This window comes from Caretta caretta, chromosome 28, assembly GCF_965140235.1.
Source record: "Caretta caretta isolate rCarCar2 chromosome 28, rCarCar1.hap1, whole genome shotgun sequence".
Lineage (NCBI taxonomy): Eukaryota > Metazoa > Chordata > Testudines > Cheloniidae > Caretta > Caretta caretta.
The window spans coordinates 6,554,735-6,578,470 of NC_134233.1; the positions used below are offsets into that span (position 1 = coordinate 6,554,735).

The 23,736-nt window shown below is 49.9% G+C and overlaps 1 protein-coding gene across 1 annotated transcript in view; it reads left to right on the forward strand.

The window, feature by feature from the left end:
- LOC125629204 (uncharacterized) overlaps nucleotides 1–23,736 on the forward strand; it is a 570,105-nt gene that overhangs the window by 113,585 nt on the left and 432,784 nt on the right. The gene's annotated exons all lie outside the window — the stretch shown is intronic.

The following is a 23,736-nucleotide window of genomic DNA, read 5'->3' on the forward strand; positions in this document are numbered from 1 at the left end:
GAGAGAAGGACTTTTGCAGTAACAGGGTCCCCCGGGGGATTGCAGCGAGCGGTCCCAGGGGTGGAGGAGTCTGCAGCTCGACCCTGGCAAAGAGGTGGTGACCTCAAGAAGGACTGGCACCCTAGGGGTTCTTCCTGGAAACCATGGAAAGCTGCACAGGCCTGGGAGTGGCCAGCAGGGAGATGTATGCTAAATGCCTTAAGAGTGACCTGGTGGAGCTGTGCAGGCAGAGGGGGCTGCACACTGGGAGGTCCACCAAGGAACAGCTGATTGCCCAGTTGGAGGAGAAGGATCGCTTGGATGACCCGATCCCTGTCCCTGAGAGAAGCCTCCCGGTGGACGCAGCGTGGGCCCTGGGGCCTGACCGGGCTGGGATGAGTCAGACTGCTGCCAAGAACATCCCAAGACCCTTCCTACCTATGCCTAGGAGAGGGGTTAGGGGAAGCCCAGTGAATACCAAGGGCACCGTGACCCCAGCAGCCAGCAGGGGATCCTCCCAGCAGAGCTCCCCATCCCTGGAGCAGAGGTGGCTGGAATGGGAGAGGGAGATGAAAATGAGGGATCTGGAGGATCATGAAAAGCAATGTCAGCATGAGCGGGAGGAGAAGGAGAGGCAACATCAGCATGAGCTGGAGCTGGCCAGGCTGAGGAGCAGTGGGGCCCCGGCTGCGGTGAGTGCGGGGGGACCCAAGACTGCAAGGAGCTTTGATAAGTGCTTCCTGGCCCAGCGTAAGGAGGGAGAGGACATAGATAGCTTCCTGACGGCCTTTGAGAATGCCTGCGAGATGCACAGGGTTGACCCTGCAGGCAGGCTCCAGTTTCTCACCCCCTTACTGGACCCCAAAGCCGTGGAGGTGTACAGCCGAATGAAAGGGGCGGAGGCAGGGAACTAAGAACTGTTCAAAAAGGCCCTGCTCTTTGAGTTTAGACTGACCCCCGAGATGTACCTGAGTCAGCGTAAAACACCTGAGGTCACATACCTACAACCCATCAACCGAATGCAGGGATATGCCCGCAAGTGGACAGCTGGGGCCCAAGCTAAAGAGGACCCGCTTGACCTAATCGTACTGGAGCAATTGTATGAACAGTGCCCTTCCGACCTGAGGCTACGGTTGGTGGACAAAAAGCTAGAGGGCAGCTGGCCGACGAGTTTGTGAACAGTCGGTCAGGGGGTAGCAGGGAGAAGTCCCAAAAGAACAGGCCCCCCACGATGCAGAGAGAGAGTCACCATGGGACCTCCCAGGGGGAAATGTGGAGAACCCCCTCCCAAGGGGAATGCCTGGTGTCAGGACCATCCAACCCGCTCAAGGGGACCAACGTGACCTGAGCTGCTATCACTGTGGCCAGAGAGGCCACGTACGGACCCAGTGCCCCAGGCTCAGGGACAGACTGAGCAGACCCAACCTACCCAGGGTTAACTGGGTAGGGACCCAGCTAGACCAGGGGCAGATGGCCCAGGCAAGGGGGCTACCAGCTTACCACCTGCTCAGGAGGGAAGAGTACCCCAGGCCAGCTCCTCCGGAGGGCTGGATGCTCTGGACTCAGGGTTCTCGGTTTACAGGGTGGGCGCGGGGCTGTCCCTCCGGAGAGAGTGCCTTGTTTCCCTGGAGGTGGATGGGAGGAAGGTCAATGGATACTGGGATATGGGCACGGAGGTGACGCTGGCCCGGCCTGAGGTGGTGGCCCCAGATCGGGTGGTGCCCAACACCTACCTGACCCTGACGGGGGTGGGCGGGACCCCATTCAAGGTGCCCGTGGCAAAGGTACACCTGAAATGGGCGGCCAAGGAGGGCCCCAAGGACGTGGGGGTGCACCACCATTTGCCCACTGTGGTTTTGATCGGGGGGACCTGGAGGACTGGCCAAGCAACCCCCAGAACGCCCTGGTTGTGACCCGTAGCCAGAGCCGGCAAGGGGCACTGCGCCCTGACCTTGGGGAGGGTACCACACGGGAGGCGCAGAACCCTTCCCTAGTGGGGAGGGAGGGCCAAGGGGCATGGCTCAGAGAGGCTGTGGCCTCAGACCCGGCCACTGAGGGGGAACCGGGCCCCGTCCTTTCCCCAGCCGTTGAATTCCAGGCCGAGCTGAGGAAAGATCCCTCCTCGCAGAAGCTCAGGGACCTGGCCGACCTCAGTGTGGTACGGACCATGAGGAGAGGTTGCCAGGAGAGGTTCCTGTGGGAGAAGGGGTTCCTGTATCGAGAATGGGCTCCCACAAGGGAAGTGGAGTCCTGTGGGATCAGGAGGCAGCTGGTGGTCCCCCAGAAGTATCGTGACAAGCTACTGTACCTGGCCCATGACATCCCCCTCGCAGGGCACCAGGGAATCCGGCGCACCCGGCAGAGGTTGCTACAGAACTTTTACTGGCCTGGGGTCTTTACCATGGTCCGGCAGTATTGCCGATCCTGTGACCCCTGTCAGAGGGTGGGGAAGGCCTGGGACAAGAGGAAAGCGGCTTTGAGACCTTTGCCCATCCTAGAGGAGCCTTTCCAGAAGGTGGCCATGGACATCGTGGGGCCTCTCAGCAAGACGACCCGGTCGGGGAAGAAATACATTCTGGTGGTGGTAGATTTTGCCACCCGCTACCCCAAGGCAGTGCCCTTAGCTTCCATTGAAGCAGACACCATGGCAGATGCGCTCCTGACCATTTTCAGCCGAGTGGGGTTCCCCAAGGAAGTCTTGACAGACCAAGGATCCAACTTCATGTCGGCCCTGCTCCGGTGCTTGTGGGAGAAATGTGGGGTCCAGCACGACTGGGCCTCAGCTTATCACCCCCAGTCCAATGGGCTGGTGGAGAGGTTCAATGGGACGCTAAAGATGATGCTGAAAACCTTTATGAACCAGCACCCGCAGGACTGGGACAAGTACTTACCTCACCTGCTGTTTGCGTACAGGGAGGTGCCCCAGGAGTCTACCGGATTTTTGCCTTTCGAACTGTTATATGGAAGGAGGGTAAGGGGCCCCCTGGACCTGATGAGAGATGAATGGGAGGGGAAGGCCACACCCAATGGAGAGTCAGTGGTGGAGTTTGTCCTGATCTTCCGAGAGAGACTTGCTGAACTCATGGGCCTGGCCAGGGAGAATCTGGCCAGAGCCCAGTGGAAGCAGAAGGCCTGGTATGACCACACTGCGTAGGCCCGTGCCTATGCCACCGGGGATCAGGTGATGATTCTCATCCCTGTGAGAAAGAACAAACTACAGGCCACTTGGGAGGGCCCTTTCAAGGTTGTCAAGCAGCTAACTGAGGTAAACTATGTGGTGGAGCTATCAAACTGGGCGCACCACCGCCGGGTGTACCATGTGAATATGATGAAGCCATATTATGCCAGGGGGAATGTGGTGTTGGCTGTGTGTGGACAGTGGGAGGAGCAGGGAGATGACCCTTTAGTAGATCTAGTCCGTGGGACCAGAGCTGGTTCCCCCCTGGAAACAATTCCCCTCTCGGATCAGCTAACCCCTGCCCAGCAAGCTGAGATCAGAGGGGTGCTGCATCCGTACCGACAGCTGTTTTCCAACCAGCCTGGACTCACTAATCTGACTGTCCACCGGCTGCAGACAGGATTGCACCCGCTGTTAAAATGCTTCCCCTTCTGAGTCACAGGGAAAACTGCTCAGGAGCTGGAAAGAGAGGTCCAGGACATGCTGGCTTTGGGGGTGATCCAGCCCTTGGGCCTCACTGGTGGTGCTGGTCCCCAAAAAGGACGGGTCAGTCTGGTTCTGTGTGGACTATCGGAAGCTAGGTGCCATCACTATATCTGATGCCTACCCCATGCCCAGGCCTGATGAGCTCCTAGACAAATTGGGAGGAGTTCCTGACCCTGCCGTTCGGCCTCAAGGGAGCCCTGGCCACCTTCCAGCGCCTGGTGGATCAGCTCCTGAGGGGGATGGAGAGTTTTGCTGTGGCGTACACTGATGACATCTGTGTCTTTAGCCAGACCTGGGAGGACCATGTGTCCCAGGTCAGACAAGTGCTGGACCGAGGCCAGGAGGCTGGGCTGACTGTAAAAGCGGAGAAGTGCAAGGTGGGGATGGCTGAAGTATCTTACCTGGGCCATCGGGTGGGGAGCGGCCGCCTAAAGCCGGAACCAGCTAAGGTGGAGGTGATCAGAGACTGGTTCGCTCCCCACACCAAAAACCAGGTCCAAGCCTTTATTGGGGTGGCAGGATATTATCGAAGGTTTGTGCCCCGCTTTAGTGCCATAGCTACTCCCATCACCGAGCTATGCAAGAAGGGGAAACCAGACAAGGTGGTCTGGACCGAGCAGTGCCAGGAGGGTGCTGAAGGAGGCTCTGGTCAGTGGCCCAGTTCTGGCAAACCCAGACTTTGACAAGCCCTTTATGGTGTTCACCGATGCCTCCGACATGGGACTGGGGGCGGTGTTAATGCAGGAGGATGGAAAGGGGGAGAGACACCCCATCATGTACCTGAGCAAGAAGTTGCTACCCAGGGAGCAACACTACATGGCCATCGAGAAGGAGTGCCTGGCCATGGTGTGGGCCCTCAAGAAACTAGAGCCATATCTCTTTGGGTAACACTTCACCGTGTACACCGACCACTCTCCCCTGACCTGGCTACACCAGATGAAAGGAGCCAATGCCAAACTCCTGAGGTGGAGCCTGCTCCTGCGGGATTATGACATGGACATGGTCCATGTGAAGGGAAGTGCCAACACGATAGTGGATGCGTTGTCCCGGAGAGGGGGCCCTGAACTTCCCCAGGTCACTGGTCAGAGTGACCCCGCTCAGTTCAGACTCGAAGAGGGGAGAGATGAGACGCAGTAGGGAGGTGGGAGTGTTGACCTGGGAATGTGGCAGGGGAGTTTCACTGGGGATGGGAGACCTGAGAGTCTGTCACCTGAGCCGGGAGGGGGAGGTAACACCTCTGCCCGGGAAACTGGACAAAGGCTGCAGGAGGGAGCCTGCTGGTGGGGGTTTGGTTTCAGTTTGGTGCTGGGTGGTGGAACGCAGACAACCCCAGGGCTGGGGTCTAAGTTCCTTGCCCCCCAGAAGGACTTGCCTGAGGGGTCCAGGTTGTACCCACAAGCTCTGTTTAGACTGTGTTCCTATTGTCCAATAAACCTTCCGCTTTACTGGCTGGCTGAGAGTCACGGTGAATCCCAGGAAGAGAGGTGCAGGGCCCGGACTCTCCCACACTCCGTGACACATGGGAGCCTGTCTTTTGCCCACTAGCTGTTGTGGCTTGAGGGCAGGATGGGACATTTGATCCAGAAGGCTGGCCGTCCCTCAAGTACTGTAGGTAGGGATGCGAGCTGAATTTTCTCTGAGCCCTGATGCTGGGCTGCAGCCTGGCCTAGAAGGCAGCTCTCTTGGTTGACCTACTGGCCCAAAGACACTTGGGCAGCATTGGTGTTCCCCAGGAATGCTGAAGGGCTGGCCTAAGGGAGGGAGGCTTAATACTCCTCCCTGTCAGTCGGAGTGGAAGAGGAGGGCTGCAAGAGTGGGCAGGTTGATGAGCTGGGCCTTCTAGTGTTCAGTTGGTGACAAGGTGAGGAGCTGCCGGCCTGTGAGGAACAGCTCGGCTGGTGCCATAAGTGGACCTTGTCATTACCCCTGAAGGTTGTCATGCTTAAGAACTATCTTTTGGCCACAGGGAATTTCCTCAGCCATGTATTTCCCCCTGCTCCACAAGTGCTGCTGAGACCGAACATGATGGCCTTCCACTTCTTGTGGGGCAATAGGATGTCCCTAGCTAGTCAGGAGAAGTGTGGCCTTTCTGGGGGGTTCGGCCTGTTGGGCTTTGAAGCCTTTTATGGCTCTACTTTTTTTGGTTTTCAGTTTTCAGTGGGTGGCTGAGCTGGAGGGCAGGCCAGGTCCGAGGGGAATGGCTGGGCAACCACAAAGAACACAACCGACTCTTTCAATCTGGCCATATTGTTTTCAAGCCTGCTGGGTGCAGCACCAGGTATGGGATGGCCGACAGTGGCGGAACGGGGAGGAGATTAGGAGGGCCCCCTCCTCTCTCTCATGTTCATCCACTCCCACGTTACGTCCTATGGGATTTGCAGTGGGTGTCTAGGTGGAACGTGCTGGCAGGATGGTTTCAGCGACAACAGTGGCTGCCCTCACAGCAGCATCAGCCACAGCAGCGAGGCCGCCCTTCGGCTTGGTCTGTGACGAGAGTGAGAGTAGCGGTTTTTCTGTAGTCTTTCCCCCTCTCTTTTTCTTGACAACAACAGCTTGGCCATTTGGCATCCAGGCCTGGCTAGCTCAGTTGATAGAGCATCAGACTTTTAGTCTGAGGGTCCAGTGTTCACATCCCTGGTTAGGCAGATGGAGCTTCTTCCTGTGTGGTATTCTCCAAGATCTTCAGAAGGTATGTTCCTCCTTCCTTTTCAGGACTTGGCCTTTCCTAAGAAGGGCCCTTTACTGCCTGGGACTGAAGGGGCTCCCTCCTCATATGTCCACTGGCCTTGCAGTCTGGAGGAAGAAAGGCCTCTGGGCCTGGAGCAAAGCGCTACGGGCCGACTTGTGGACCAAATGCAGGGCTGGCCAGAGAGGCCTTGAATGAAGGATGCACAAAATTGTCCCAACAATGTCCTCCCTGACAGAAGAGGTCGAGGGGTTTCATGGCAGTTCCACGGTGTAAGGGCCAGCATTTAGGGCTTTGAATCTTGCAATTCAAGTTTAAGTCTCAGTGGGACCTTGGGATCCCTTGCTTGCCACCTATCCCTGGTGGGTGTTTCAGTCTCATTACTGTCTGTGATTTAATTTTGCTTTGTATAATTGTGTTTTCTACTGGCTCTGATATTTTAATAAACAAAAAGCAGAAAGCAAGCTGGGGCCTGAGTTGTCAGGAGACTAGGGGGAAGAGAGTGGAATTGGTGGAGCTGGGGAGTGGAGCACCAGGAGCTGTTCACACCGCCTTGGGGGCACTTGTGGGGACTGAGCTCTCTTTGGGGAGGGGTAGCGGTGGGCCCCCAGGTGTTGGAAAGCTACAGTCAGGGGGATTATTCACCCAGCTAAGGAAATGCCCTTATGGGGGGAGCACTGACCCAGCGGTGAGCAGTACCTCTTGGTCAGCCCCACAGTGTCCTTGGACCCAACTTGAGACTGGCACCACTTGCAGGTGTCCGAGCAGAGGGAGCCACTCGAGCGGCAGATGTCAGGGGATTAGTCGCCATCCCCCTTTTCAAGCCTGTGGTGAAGACGGTGACCATATTTTTCCTCACAGATGTGGTATGGGAGGAGGATGTTTGCACCTGGCTGGAGCGTTATGCCCTCCTGCACCCACACAGCCTTCACACACACTCAGAAATGAAAGAAAAACAAGGCCAGTTTTGCAGACATTTCCATAATCAGGCCTTAGGGTTGAAGAGCTGTGTTCTAACAGCAGGGGCCTCCTCAAAAAGAAAAGGGGCCTCAGCAGCCATAAAAATAGTTATTTGAAACAAATTCCCAGAAAAGCTATCATTATTGAGACATCTCCTGACCGATGTGATATCTTTGCTTTGCAAACAAAAGAACTGGGACACTCAGGGTATGTCTACACTATGGAATAAGGTCGACTTTATAGAAGTCGGTTTTTTAGAAATTGGTTTTATATATTCGAGTGTGTGTGTCCCCACAGAAAATGCTCTAAGTGCATTAAGTGCATTAACTCGGTGGAGTGCTTCCACAGTACCGAGGCTAGAGTTGACTTCCGGAGCGTTGCACGGTGGGTAGCTATCCCACAGTTCCCGCAGTCTCCGCTGCCCATTGGAATTCTGGGTTGAGATCCCAATGCCTGATAGGGCTAAAACATTGTCGCGGGTGGTTCTGGATACATATCGTCAGGCCCCCCTTCCCTCCCTCCCTCCGTGAAAGCAGCAGCAGACAATCGTTTCGCGCCTTTTTTCTTGAGTTACCTGTGCAGATACCATACCACGGCAAGCATGGAGCCCGCTCAGGTAACCATCACCGTATGTCTCCTGGGTGCTGGCAGACATGGTACTGCATTGCTACACAGCAGCAGCAACCCCTTGCCTTGTGGCAGCAGACGGTGCAGTAGGACTAGTAACCGTCATCGTCATGTCCGAGGTGCTCCTGGCCTCATCAGCCAGGAGCGCCTGGGCAGACATGGGTGCAGGGACTATATTAGAAGTGACTTGACCAGGTCATTCTCTTTAGGCCTGCAGTCAGTCCTATTGAACCATCTTATGGTGAGCAGGCAGGCAATACGGATTGCTAGCAGTCCTACTGTACCATCTTCTGCCAGGCAGGCAAGAGATGAGGATGGCTAGCAGTCCTACTGCACCATCTTCTGCCGAGCAACCAAGAGATGTGGATGGCTTGCAGTCCTTCTGCACTGTCTGCTGCCAGCCAAAGATGTAAAAGATAGATGGAATGGATCAAAACAAGAAATAGACCAGATTTGTTTTGTACTCATTTGCTTCTCCCCCTCCCCCGTCTAGGGGACTCATTCCTCTAGGTCACACTGCAGTCACTCACAGAGAAGGTGCAGCGAGGTAAATCTAGCCATGTATCAATCAGAGGCCAGACCGACCTGCTTGTTCCAATAAGAACAATTACTTAGGTGCACCATTTCTTATTGGAACCCTCCGTGAAGTCCTGCCTGAAATACTCATTGATGTAAAGCCACCCCCTTTGTTGATTTTAATTCCCTGTAAGTCAATCCTGTAAACCATGTCGTCAGTCGCCCCTCCCTCCATCAGAGCAATGGCAGACAATTGTTCCGCACCTTTTTTCTGTGCGGACGCCATACCAAGGCAAGCAAGGAGGCCGCTCAGCTCACTTTGGCAATTAGAAGCACATTAAACACCACATGCATTATCCAGCAGCACATGCAGTACCAGAACCTGGCAGAGCGATACTGGGTGAGGAGGCGACGTCAGCGTGGTCACGTCAGTGATCAGGACATGGACACAGATTTCTCTCAAAGCATGGGCCCTGCCAATGCATGCATCATGGTGCTAATGGGGCAGGTTCATGCTGTGGAATGCTGATTCTGGGCTCGGGAAACAAGCACAGACTGGTGGGACCGCATAGTGTTGCAGGTCTGGGACAATTCCCAGTGGCTGCGAAACTTTCGCATGCGTAAGGGCACTTTTATGGAACTTTGTGCCTTGCTTTCCCCTGCCCTGAAGCGCATGAATACCAAGATGAGAGCAGCCCTCACAGTTGAGAAGCAAGTGGCGATAGCCCTGTGGAAGCTTGCAACGCCAGACAGCTACCGGTCAGTTGGGAATCAATTTGGAGTGGGCAAATCTACTGTGGTGGCTGCTGTGATGCAAGTTGCCCACGCAATCAAAGATCTGCTGATATCAAGGGTAGTGACCCTGGGAAATGTGCAGGTCATAGTGGATGGCTTTGCTGCAATGGGATTCCCTAACAGTGGTGGGGCCATAGACGGAACCCATATCCCTATCTTGGCACTGGAGCACCAAGCCGGCTAGTACATAAACCTCAAGGGGTACTTTTCAATAGCCCTGCAAGCTCTGGTGAATCACAAGGGACGTTTCACCAACATCAACGTGGGATGGCCGGGAAAGGTACATGACGCTCGCATCTTCAGGAACTCTGGTCTGTTTCAAAAGCTGCGGGAAGGGACATTATTCCCAGACCAGAAAATAACTGTTGGGGATGTTGAAATGCTTATAGTTATCCTTGGGGACCCAGCCTACCCCTTAATGCCATGGCTCATGAAGCCATACACAGGCAGCCTGGACAGTGGTCAGGAGCTGTTCAACTACAGGCTGAGCAAGTGCAGAATGGTGGTAGAATGTGCATTTGGACGTTTAAAGGCGCGCTGGCGCAGTTTACTGACTCATTTAGACCTCAGCGAAACCAATATTCCCACTGTTATTACTGCTTGCTGTGTGCTCCACAATATCTGTGACAGTAAGGGGGAGATGTTTATGGCGGCGTGGGAGGTTGAGGCAAATTGCCTGGTTACGCGCAGCCAGACACCAGGGCGGTTAGAAGAGCACAGGAGGGCGCGGTACGCATCAGAGAAGCTTTGAAAACCAGTTTCATGACTGGACAGGCTACGGTGTGAAGTTCTGTTTGTTTCTCCTTGATGAACCCCCCCGCCTCTTGGTTCACTCTACTTCCCTGTAAGCCAACCACCCTCCCCTCCTCCCTTCGATCCCCGCTTGCAGAGGCAATAAAGTCATTGTTGCTTCACATTCATGCATTCTTTATTCATTCATCACACAAATAGGGGGATGACTACCAAGGTAGCCCAAGAGGGGTGGTGGAGGAGGGAAGGAAAATGCCACACAGCACTTTTAAAAGTTTACAAATTTAAAATTTATTGAAAGCCAGCCTTCTGTTTTTTGGGCAATCCTCTGTGGTGGAGTGGCTGGTTGGCCGGAGGCCCCTCCACCACGTTCTTGGGCATCTGGGTGTGGAGGCTATGGAACTTGGGGAGGAGGGTGGTTGGTTACACAGGGGCTGTAGTGGCAGTCTGTGCTCCAGCTGCCTTTGCTGCAGCTCAACCATACACTGGAGCATACTGGTTTGGTCCTCCAGCAGCCTCAGCATTGAATCCTGCCTCCTCTCATCACGCTGCCACCACATTTGAGCTTCATCCCTGTCTTCAGCCCACCACTTGCTCTTTTCAGCCCTCCACCTCTCCTCCCGGTCATTTTGTGCTTTCCTGCACTCTGACATTATTTGCCTCCATGCATTCGTCTGTGCTCTGTCAGTGTGGGAGGACAGCATGAGCTCAGAGAACATTTCATCACGAGTGCGTTATTTTTTCTTTCTAATCTTCACTAGCCTCTGGGAAGGAGAAGATCCTGTGATCATTGAAACACATGCAGCTGGTGGAGAAAAAAAAAGGGACAGCGGTATTTTAAAAGACACATTTTATAAAACAGTGGCTACACTCTTTCAGGGTAAACCTTGCTGTTAACATTACATACATAGCACATGTGCTTTCATTACAAGGTCTCATTTTGCCTCCCCCCACTGCATGGCTACCCCCTCAACCCTCCCCCCTCCCCGTGGCTAACAGCGGGGAACATTTCTGTTCAGCCACAGGCAAACAGCCCAGAAGGAACGGGCACCTCTGAGTGTCCCCTGAAGAAAAGCACCCTATTTCAACCAGGTGACCATGAATGATATCTCACTCTCCTGAGGATAACACAGAGAGATAAAGAACGGATGTTGTTTGAACGCTAGCAAACATACACTGCAATGCTTTGTTGTACAATGATTCCTGACTACGTGTTACTGACCTGGAGTGGTAAAGTGTCCTACCATGGAAGACGCAATAAGGCTGCCCTCCCCAGATACCTTTTGCAAAGGCTTTGGGAGTACATCCAGGAGAGCCACGAATGCCAGGGCAAATTAATCCTTTCACATGCTTGCTTTTAAACCATGTATAGTATTTTAAAAGGTACACTCACCAGAGGTCCCTTCTCCGCCTGGCGGGTCCAGAAGGCAGCCTTGGGTGGGTTCGGGGGGTACTGGCTCCAGGTCCAGGGTGAGAAACAGTTCCTGGCTGTCGGGAAAACCGGTTTCTCCACTTGCTTGCTGTGAGCTAGCTACAACCTCATCATCTTCTTTGTCCCCAAAACCTGCTTCTGTGTTGCCTCCATCTCCATTGAAGGAGTCAAACAACACGGCTGGGGTAGTGGTGGCTGAACCCCCTAAAATGGCATGCAGCTCATCATAGAAGCGGCATGTTTGGGGCTCCGACCTGGAGCGGCCGTTCACCTCTCTGGTTTTCTGGTAGGCTTGCCTCAGCTCCTTAAGTTTCACGTGGCACTGCTTTGCGTCCCTGTTATGGCCTCTGTCCTTCATGCCCTGGGAGATTTTGACAAAGGTTTTGGCATTTCAAAAACTGGAATGGAGTTCTGATAGCACGGATTCCTCTCCCCATACAGCGATCAGATCCCGTACCTCCCGTTCAGTCCATGCTGGAGCTCTTTTGCGATTCTGGGACTCCATCATGGTCACCTCTGCTGATGAGCTCTGCATGGTCACCTCTGCTGATGAGCTCTGCATGGTCACCTGCAGCTTGCCACACTGGCCAAACAGGAAATGAGATTCAAAAGTTCGCGGTTCTTTTCCTGTCTACCTGGCCAGTGCATCTGAGTTGAGAGTGCTGTCCAGAGCGGTCACAATGGAGCACTCTGGGATAGCTCCCGGAGGCCAATACCGTCGAATTGTGTCCACAGTACCCCAGATTCGACCCGGCAAGGCCAATTTAAGCGCTAATCCACTTGTCATGGATGGAGTAAGGAAATCAATTTTAAGAGCCCTTTAAGTCAAAAAAAAGGGCTTCATCATGTGGACGGGTGCAGGTTTACATTGATTTAATGCTGCTAAATTCGACCTAAAGTCATAGTGTAGACCAGGGCTCAGGCTCAACAGAGTTAAGTTGACATAAGGCAGCTTATGTCAAGCTAATAATGTGGCATCTACACTAGAGTGTCTTTCCCGCTGATGTCATTTGCCGACTACATTGACTTAAAATGCCACCTCCATGAGAGGCGTCCTGCTTAAGTTGATGTAGTTATGTCGACGCAGCACCACTGTAGTCACTGCGTTGCTTATGTCAACTGAAGTGGCCTCCAGGAGGTATCTCACAATGCCCCACTGTGACTGCTCTGGTCACCAATTTGAACTCTGCTGCCCAGCAGCCAGGTACACAGGAATAAGCCCCTCCCCTGTTTGAAGGACTGCAATTTTTTTGAATTTCCATTTCCTGTTTGCTCAGCATGGAGCGCTCACCTGGCAACTGCCCAGCTGAGCATGCCGGCTACATGCTCCAAACATGTCCAGCCTGGAGGACAGAGGAGATGGTGGATCTCCTGGGCCTGTGGGAGAAGAGGCACAGGTCTGATCAAGCTGTAGAACTCTGGACATCTACAAGCAGATTGCTCGGGGCATGGGGGAAAAGGGCTACAAGAGGGACCCGCAGCAGTGCTGCGTGAACATCAGGGAGTTGTGGCAGGCATACCAGAAGGCAAGGGAGGCAAGCAGTCACTGCAGACATGCTGCTTTTACAAGGAGCTGCATGCTATCCTCTGCAGTGACACCCCCTTCCCCAAGAGTCCCGGGGATATATCAGAGGAGTTGGAATCAGAGGCCACTGCAGGCAACCCTGGAGAGGAAGTTTTGGACAAGGAAGAGGAGGATGAGAATGGGGGACAGGTGAGTGGGGGAATCCATTGTTGTGGCAAGCCAGGAGCTGTTTGTAACCCCAGAGCAGTCCATCCAGTTGCAGCACTCCAGCATGGGCGAGCGTGGTGTGGGGCAAGGAACCTCCGGTAAGTATGCAGTTTGCATTGGTATTGCAGGGACACATCTCATTTACTGTTTTTTTTTATTTGTGTTACAAGAGTTAGCCACTGTACCTCAGCTGATTATTTCACTATCTGCTTCTCTTTCAGATGATCACATAATTAGTCTCTTACTCTTTAACCAATAACTTCAGCTATAATTTTAATTTTCATTGGTAACAATAACATATTCAAAGATCACAAATTCTTGTCATATATGTTAGTTTTCTTTTAATCTCCATTGCTAACAACTGAACCCTTGGGTCAAGCTGTGGTTTGTCCCAATGCAGGTGCCTCCCACTTCTGTGAGTTCATATATCTCTGGATCTTCTGCCATGTGTGCTGGTGGAAGGGGTCTCCTAGGTGGGAATGTTTGCATCATGAGGAAAAACACCTCTCTCTTCTTTTCACACTTTTTAATCTTTAAAAGTAGGAGGAGGTAGAGGAGAAATGATATTAATGCACAAAACACAAGAGAAAACTGACGTCTGGTCTACACTTAAGACATTTATCAGTATAACTACGTTACTCAGGGGTGTGAAAGATCCACACCGGTGAGCAACATACATACACCACCCTGTGTAGATAGCGCTACGTCAGCGGGAGAGCTTCTCCTGCCAACGTAGCCACCGCCGCTTGCGGGGGCTGGACTAATCAAGTCCGACGGGAGAGATCTCTCTCCTTGGCAGAGCGCGTCTGTAATAACAATGCTAGACCAGCACAGCTACATTGGTGCAGCTGCGCCAACATCAGCTTTATTGTGTAGCCGTCGCGTCAGACACAAAACCAGAGAATCAGGACTCAGCATGCGAGTATCCTGTGGTCTGAAATTGGAGCCCAACACATTCATTGCCTGACTGGTCACCATCATTTCTACAGCCTGAAAGTCCTTGTTACCCACTCAGGCAGCCAGTTTGGGCTCCATGGGGAAGGAATGTCCTATGAAGGACTCTCTGTCTTTGCCTCATGAAACTTTGGATTGAAATAGCAAAGGGCAATTCTTCCCAATCTAACCATGGCATCCTTTGGGATTGTAATCCGTGCTACTGAACTAGGGAGTGGTATTCCAAAAACAGTTTTACCTGGGCCATAGTTCACCACAGCTTCCTTTTCTGGGGTGAAAACCAACAACTATGTGCCTACTATTTCTACTCAAGTTCTTGCCAAATCCTTGGTCTTGGTTAGGGTAAATTTGCACTTCTCCAGTGGAGAATTCTTTACCAAACCTTGCAGAATGTCAGCAGTGTAAGTGAGGAACAGGTTCCCCAAACATGCCCAGTTTAGTTCTTTAATTTGGTGGCACTAGTCTAAATTAGAAACTAGATATGGGTCTGGGTCAGACTCCCTGTAAGCTACCAGAGATGGAGTTTCTATTTGAAAATAGTTATTCCCTGCAGTATCTCACATTCAATACTGAATTTATTTTAAACACATTTGATACACCTACAAAAAAGTCATATCTGTTTCTCCACATCTGTATCATTAAGAGTAGCATTTCACAGATTATAGGATTAGCTAGGGAATATCTTCAGGAGTAATTTCCTGTAGGGCCAGGATCACAGATTCTTTGGGAAACAAAAACATGGACATTTTGCCTCGTCACAAGTCACTTACTGTGGATCATCTGAGACAATATTGACCTAAACAACTGAACAACACTGTGATTGCAGGCAGTTACTTCGGTTTTTAGTAGCACAGTGTGGGGCATGCTGTTGGTCACCATTTCTGAGTGGAGGTTTAAAAACACTACTGTTTCTTTGTTAGCATGTCCTGTAGATTGGAGAGTCCTCTCCTGTTGACTGAACTGCATTTGAACTTTCTCCATGTCAAGAAGAAAGGCAAGGAGCAACTAAAATGCAATTAAGACATGATGACATTAGCAAATGATCATTTGTCTCAAAGTCCTCACAAAATCTGAGGTACATTCTGTGAACCAAAATTAATATCCAGTTCTATGACCAAACAGCCTTCAGGAAAGATGGAAAATCCAGATCAGAGAGAGGTACAAAATACTTTAATTTTCAGGTGAAGTGAAATTCCAAAGCAGGTTACTTCTGATGGCTGAGAATCAGGACAAGAGATTCTCCCATCCCATTCTCCACTGGTCCATTTAAACCTGATTCATTGAGCGCTGTCTCATTCTTAAATTGTGTTATTTACAAATGTTTTTAGCATCATCATAATGGAGTGGGGGTCGGGGTGACCCACAGCCAACCTTCCCATAAGTGGCTTTGTCAATAAATGGAAACTGGGATGAAAATGATCTGAATGATCACACTGTGTTTGGGACCCATTTGAATTCCCCTTCTGTATCTGTGACACTTTCATCTCCTGCCCCCCATGAGTCTGATTTAAATCAAAGGTTTCAGAGTAGCAGCTGTGTTAGTCTGTATTCTCAAAAAGAAAAGGAGTACTTGTGGCACCTTAGAGACTAACCAATTTATTTGAGCATAAGCTTCGTGAGCTACAGCTCACTTCATCTGATGCATAAAGTGGAAAGTACAGTGAGGAGATTTTATATACACACAGACCTTGAAAAAATATACATTGTAAGGAGAGTGATCACTTAAGATGAGCTATTACCAGCAGGAGAGTGGGGTGGGGGGAAAGAAAACCTTTTGAAGTGATAATCAAGGTGGGCCATTTCCAGCACATTTCCAGGAGTTAACAAGAACGTCTGAGGAACAGTCGGGGGGTGGAGGGGGCGGAGGAATAAACAAGGGGAAATAGTTTCACTTAGTATAATGACTCAACCACTCCCAGTCTCTATTCAAGCCTAAGTTAATTGTATCCAATTTGCAAATTAATTCCAATTCAGCAGTCTCTTGTTGGAGTCTGTTTTTGAAGTTTTTTTGTTGAAGGATAGTCACTTTGAGGTCAGAAATCGAGTGACCAGAGAGATTGAAGTGTTCTCTGACTGGTTTATGAATGTTATAATTCTTGACATCTGATTTGTGTCCATTTATTCTTTTACGTAGAGACTGTCCAGTTTGACCAATGTACATGGCAGAGGGGCATTGCTGGCACATGATGGCATATATCACATTGGTAGATGTGCAGGTGAATGAGCCTCTGATCGTGTGGCTGATGTGATTAGGCCCTATGATGGTGTCCCCTGAATAGATATGTGGGCACAGTTGGCAACGGGCTTTGTTGCAAGGATAGGTTCCTGGGTTAGTGGTTCTGTTGTGTGGTGTGTGGTTGCTGGTGAGTATTTGCTTCAGGTTGGGGGGCTGTCTGTAGGCAAGGACTGGCCTGTCTCCCAAGATTTGTGAGAGTGATGGGCCATCCTTCAGGATAGGTTGTAGATCTTTGATAATGCGTTGGAGAGGTTTTAGTTGGGGGCTGAAGGTGATGGTTAGGTGGGTTCTGTTATTTTCTTTGTTGGGCCTGTCCTGTAGTAGGTGACTTCTGGGTACTCTTCTGGCTCTGTCCATCTGTTTCTTCACTTCAGCAGGTGGGTAATGTAGTTGTAAGAATGCTTGAAAGAGATCTTGTGGGTGTTTGTCTCTGTCTGAGGGGTTGGAGCAAATGTGGTTGTATCGCAGAGCTTGGCTGTAGACAATGGATCGTGTGGTGTGGTCAGGGTGAAAGCTGGAGGCATGTAGGTAGGAATAGTGGTCAGTAAGTTTCTGGTATAGGGTGGTGGTTATGTGACCATCGCTTATTAGCATTGTAGTGTCCAGGAAGTGGATCTCTTGTGTGGACTGGACCAGGCTGAGATTGATGGTGGGATGGAAATTGTTGAAATCATGGTGGAATTCCTCAAGGGCTTCTTTTCCATGGGTCCAGATGATGAAGATGTCATCAATGGAGCACAAGTAGAGTAGGGGCGTTAGGGGACGAGAGCTGAGGAAGCGTTGTTCTAAGTCAGCCATAAAAATGTTGGCATACTGTGGGGCCATGCGGCTACCCATAGCAGTGCCGCTGATCTGAAGGTATACATTGTCCCCAAATGAAAAATAGTTATGGGTGAGGACAAAATCACAAAGTTCAGCCACCAGGTTTGCCGTGACATTATCGGGGATAGTGTTCTTGATGGCTTGTAATCCATCTTTGTGTGGAATGTTGGTGTAGAGGGCTTCTACATCCATAGTGGCCAGGATGGTGTTTTCAGGAAGATCACCAAGGGATTGTAGTTTCCTCAGGAAGTCAGTGGTGTCTCGAAGATAGCTGGGAGTGCTGGTACCGTAGGGCCTGAGGAGGGAGTCTACACAGCCAGACAATCCTGCTGTCAGGGTGCCAATGCCTGAGATGATGGGGCGCTCAGGATTTCCAGGTTTATGGATCTTGGGTAGTAGATAGAATACCCCAGGTCGGGGTTCCAGGGGTGTGTCTGTGCGGATTTGTTCTTGTGCTTTTTCAGGGAGTTTCTTGAGCAAATGCTGTAGTTTCTTTTGGTAACCCTCAGTGGGATCAGAGGGTAATGGCTTGTAGAAAGTGGTGTTGAAGAACTGCCGAGCAGCTTCTTGTTCATATTCTGACCTATTCAAGATGACGACAGCACCTCCTTTGTCAGCCTTTTTGATTATGATGTCAGAGCTGTTTCTGAGGCTGTGGATGGCGTTGTGTTCTGCATGGCTGAGGTTATGGGGCAAGTGATGCTGCTTTTCCACAATTTCAGCCTGTGCACGTCAGCGGAAGCACTCTATGTAGAAGTCCAATCTGTTGTTTCGACCTTCAGGAGGAGTCCACCTAGAATCCTTCTTTTTGTAGTGTTGGTAGGAAGGTCTCTGTGGGTTAGTATGTTGTTCAGAGGTGTGTTGGAAATATTCCTTGAGTCGGAGATGTCGAAAATAGGATTCTAGGATACAGAACTGTATCATGTTCGTGGGGGTGGAGGGGCAGAAGGAGAGGCCCTGAGATAGGACAGATTCTTCTGCTGGGTTAAGAGTATAGTTGGATAGATTAACAATATTGCTGGGTGGGTTAAGGGAACCATTGCTGTGGCCCCTTGTGGCATGTAGTAGTTTAGATAATTTAATGTCCTTTTTCTTTTGTAGAGAAGCAAAGTGTGTGTTGTAAATGGCTTGTCTAGTTTTAGTAAAGTCCAGCCATGAGGAAGTTTTTGTTGAAGGTTGTTTTTTTATGAGAGTATCCAGTTTTGAGAGCTCATTCTTAATCTTTCCCTGTTTGCTGTAGAGGATGTTGATCAGGTGGTTCCGCAGTTTCTTTGAGAGCGTGTGGCACAAGCTGTCAGCATAGTCTGTGTGGTATGTAGATTGTAATGGATTTTTTACCTTCAGTCCTTTTGGTATGATGTCCATCTGTTTGCATTTGGAAAGCAAGATGATGTCTGTCTGTATCTGTACAAGTTTTTTCATGAAGTTGATAGATTTCCACTCCATACGGCTAAATGCAGTGCCTTGCATAATGACAGGTTTCAGAGTAGCAGCCGTGTTAGTCTGTATTCACAAAAAGAAAAGGAGTACTTGTGGCACCTTAGAGACTAACCAATTTATTTGAGCATAAGCTTTCATGAGCTACAGCTCACTTCATCGGATGCATAAAGTGGAAAGTACAGTGAGGAGATTTTATATACACACAGACCATGAAAAAATATACATTGTAGGGAGAGTGATCACTTAAGATGAGCTATTACCAGCAGGAGAGTGGGGTGGGGGGAGAGAAAACCTTTTGAAGTGATAATCAAGGTGGGCCATTTCCAGCACATTTCCAGGAGTTAACAAGAACGTCTGAGGAACAGTCGGGGGGGGGGGGGGAGGAATAAACAAGGGGAAATAGTTTCACTTAGTATAATGACTCAACCACTCCCAGTCTCTATTCAAGCCTAAGTTAATTGTGGCCAATTTCCAAATTGTAAGTACTCCTTTTCTTTTTATTTAAATCAAACAAATCAAAGCAGCATTCCCAAGCACAGAGAGCTGAAAATACTGCATTACCTGATTTTTGGAGAGGTGGAGGGGTAGAATATGAAGAAGATAAAATGTGCATGGCTCAGAGTGAAGGTAACAGTTCTGGGGTGATGGGGAAGCAGGGACTCCCTCTGAGTCACCCTTTATCCTTCCACTGTCATAGAGGTTGAAATGACACTTGTGTGTGTGTGTGCCCATGTTTCTGCTCTTCATTATATTCAAATATATTTTAAATGAGAATAACGGTACAAAGAATAACTGCTGTTTTGCGCAACACAAGGCCACTTGAGAACAACTGCAACTGAGACAATCTGTCCCCAGAAGGGAACTTGGTGACTCTAAGAGTAACTTTGCAGTGGGAGGAACAGTATAATTGAGATGCTCCAGGTCAGTTTAGACTAAGAAAAGTGATGGAGTTTAGGGCAGGTCATGAGGAAACATGCTAGATATCTCTGGACACTATACATGGGCTATTTGTTTACTGAAAGAATTGTTGTGTATTTACATCATAGAATCATAGAATATCAGGGTTGGAAGGGACCCCAGAAGGTCATCTAGTCCAACCCCCTGCTCGAAGCAGGACCAATTCCCAGTTAAATCATCCCAGCCAGGGCTTTGTCAAGCCTGACCTTAAAAACCTCTAAGGAAGGAGATTCTACCACCTCCTTAGGTAACGCATTCCAGTGTTTCACCACCCTCTTAGTGAAAAAGTTTTTCCTAATATCCAATCTAAACCTCCCCCACTGCAACTTGAGACCATTACTCCTCGTTCTGTCATCTGCTACCATTGAGAACAGTCTAGAGCCATCCTCTTTGGAACCCCCTTTCAGGTAGTTGAAAGCAGCTATCAAATCCCCCCTCATTCTTCTCTTCTGCAGGCTAAACAATCCCAGCTCCCTCAGCCTCTCCTCATAAGTCATGTGTTCTAGACCCCTAATCATTTTTGTTGCCCTTCGCTGGACTCTCTCCAATTTATCCACATCCTTCTTGTAGTGTGGGGCCCAAAACTGGACACAGTACTCCAGATGAGGCCTCACCAATGTTGAATATAGGGGAACGATCACGTCCCTCGATCTGCTCGCTATGCCCCTACTTATACATCCCAAAATGCCATTGGCCTTCTTGGCAACAAGGGCACACTGCTGACTCATATCCAGCTTCTCGTCCACTGTCACCCCTAGGTCCTTTTCCGCAGAACTGCTGCCTAGCCATTCGGTCCCTAGTCTGTAGCGGTGCATCATGATCGCTAAATCTTGCTAACTCCACAGTGATGAGGCCCAGGTAGATTCTGTCCCAATGTAGCTACATAAGGTCACCCCTATCTCCTCCACCTGGGGCTGATACACATTTCTGGTAAAAAGAAAAGGAGTACTTGTGGCACCTTAGAGACTAACCAATTTATTTGAGCATGAGCTTTCGTGAGCCACAGCTCACTTCATCAGATGTGTACCGTGGAAACTGCAGCAGACTTTATATACACACAGAGAATATGAAACAATACCTCCTCCCACCCCACTGTCCTGCTGGTAATAGCTTATCTAAAGTGATCAACAGGTGGGCCATTTCCAGCACAAATCCAGGTTTTCTCACCCTCCACCCCCCCACACAAATTCACTCTCCTGCTGGTGCTAGCCCATCCAAAGTGACAACTCTTTACATAATCAAGTCGGGCTATTTCCTGCATAGATCCAGGTTTTCTCACTTCCCCCCCCACCCCCATACATACACAAACTCACTCTCCTGCTGGTAATAGCTCATCTAAACTGACCACTCTCCAAGTTTAAATCCAAGTTAAACCAGAATATCTGGGGGGGGGGGTAGGAAAAAACAAGAGGAAACAGGCTACCTTGCATAATGACTTAGCCACTCCCAGTCTCTATTTAAGCCTAAATTAATAGTATCCAATTTGCAAATGAATTCCAATTCAGCAGTTTCTCGCTGGAGTCTGGATTTGAAGTTTTTTTGTTTTAAGATAGCGACCTTCATGTCTGTGATTGCGTGACCAGAGAGATTGAAGTGTTCTCCGACTGGTTTATGAATGTTATAATTCTTGACATCTGATTTGTGTCCATTTATTCTTTTACGTAGAGACTGTCCAGTTTGACCAATGTACATGGCAGAGGGGCATTGCTGGCACATGATGGCATATATCACATTGGTGGATGTGCAGGTGAACGAGCCTCTGATAGTGTGGCTGATGTTATTAGGCCCTGTGATGGTGTCCCCTGAATAGATATGTGGGCACAATTGGCAACGGGCTTTGTTGCAAGGATAAGTTCCTGGGTTAGTGGTTCTGTTGTGTGGTATGTGGTTGTTGGTGAGTATTTGCTTCAGGTTGCGGGGCTGTCTGTAGGCAAGGACTGGCCTGTCTCCCAAGACTTGTGAGAGTGTTGGGTCATCCTTTAGGATAGGTTGTAGATCCTTAATAATGCGTTGGAGGGGTTTTAGTTGGGGGCTGAAGGTGACCGCTAGTGGCGTTCTGTTATTTTCTTTGTTAGGCCTGTCCTGTAGTAGGTAACTTCTGGGAACTCTTCTGGCTCTATCAATCTGTTTCTTTACTTCTGCAGGTGGGTATTGTAGTTGTAAGAAAGCTTGACAGAGATCTTGTAGGTGTTTGTCTCTGTCTGAGGGGTTGGAGCAAATGCGGTTGTATCGCAGAGCTTGGCTGTAGACGATGGATCGTGTGGTGTGGTCAGGGTGAAAGCTGGACGCATGCAGGTAGGAACAGCGGTCAGTAGGTTTCCGGTATAGGGTGGTGTTTATGTGGCCATTGTTTATTAGCACTGTAGTGTCCAGGAAGTGGATCTCTTGTGTGGACTGGACCAGGCTGAGGTTGGTGGTGGGATGGAAATTGTTGAAATCATGGTGGAATTCCTCAAGGGCTTCTTTTCCATGGGTCCAGATGATGAAGATGTCATCAATATAGCGCAAGTAGAGTAGGGGCTTTAGGGGACGAGAGCTGAGGAAGCGTTGTTCTAAATCAGCCATAAAAATGTTGGCATACTGTGGGGCCATGCGGGTACCCATAGCAGTGCCGCTGATCTGAAGGTATACATTGTCCCCAAATGTGAAATAGTTATGTGTAAGGACAAAGTCACAAAGTTCAGCCACCAGGTTAGCCGTGACATTATCGGGGATAGTGTTCCTGACGGCCTGTAGTCCATCTTTGTGTGGAATGTTGGTGTAGAGGGCTTCTACATCCATAGTAGCCAGGATGGTGTTTTCAGGAAGATCACCGATGGATTGAAGTTTCCTCAGGAAGTCAGTGGTGTCTCGAAGGTAGCTGGGAGTGCTGGTAGCGTAGGGCCTGAGGAGGGAGTCTACATAGCCAGACAATCCTGCTGTCAGGGTGCCAATGCCTGAGATGATGGGGCGCCCAGGATTTCCAGGTTTATGGATCTTGGGTAGTAGATAGAATATCCCAGGTCGGGGTTCCAGGGGTGTGTCTGTGCGGATTTGATCTTGTGCTTTTTCAGGAAGTTTCTTGAGCAAATGCTGTAGTTGCTTTTGGTAACTCTCAGTGGGATCATAGGGTAATGGCTTGTAGAAACTCGTGTTGGAGAGCTGCCTAGCAGCCTCTTGTTCATATTCCGACCTATTCATGATGACAACAGCACCTCCTTTGTCAGCCTTTTTGATTATGATGTCAGAGCTGTTTCTGAGGCTGTGGATGGCATTGCGTTCCGCATGGCTGAGGTTATGGGGCAAGTGATGCTGCTTTTCCACAATTTCAGCCCGTGCACGTCGGCGGAAGCACTCTATGTAGAAGTCCAGTCTGCTGTTTCGACCTTCAGGAGGAGTCCATCTAGAATCCCTCTTTCTGTAGTGTTGGCAGGGAGACCTCTGTGGATTAGTATGTTGTTCAGAGGTATTTTGGAAATATTCCTTGAGACGGAGACGTCGAAAATAGGATTCTAGGTCACCACAGAACTGTATCATGTTCGTGGGGGTGGAGGGGCAGAAGGAGAGGCCCCGAGATAGAACAGCTGCTTCTGCTGGGCTGAGAGTATAGTTGGATAGGTTAACAATATTGCTAGGTGGGGTGAGGGAACCATTGCTGTGGCCCCTTGTAGCATGTAGTAGTTTAGAAAGTTTAGTGTCCTTTTTCTTTTGTAGAGAAGCAAAGTGTGCATTGTAAATGGCTTGTCTAGTTTTAGTAAAATCCAGCCACGAGGAAGTTTGTGTGGAAGGTTGGTTCTTTATGAGAGTATCCATTTTTGAGAGCTCATTCTTAATCTTTCCCTGTTTGCTGTAGAGGATCTTGATCAGGTGATTCCGCAGTTTCTTTGAGAGCGTGAGGCACAAGCTGTCAGCATAGTCTGTGTGGTATGTAGATTGTAATGGATTTTTTACCTTCAGTCCTTTTGGTACGATGTCCATCTGTTTGCATTTGGAAAGGAAGATGATGTCTGTCTGTATCTGTACAAGTTTCTTCATGCAGTTGATAGATTTCCACTCCATACGGCTAAATGCAGTGCCTTGCATAATGACAGGTTTCAGAGGAACAGCCGTGTTAGTCTGTATTCGCAAAAAGAAAAGGAGTACTTGTGGCACCTTAGAGACTAACCAATTTATTTGAGCATGAGCTTTCGTGAGCCACAGCTCACTT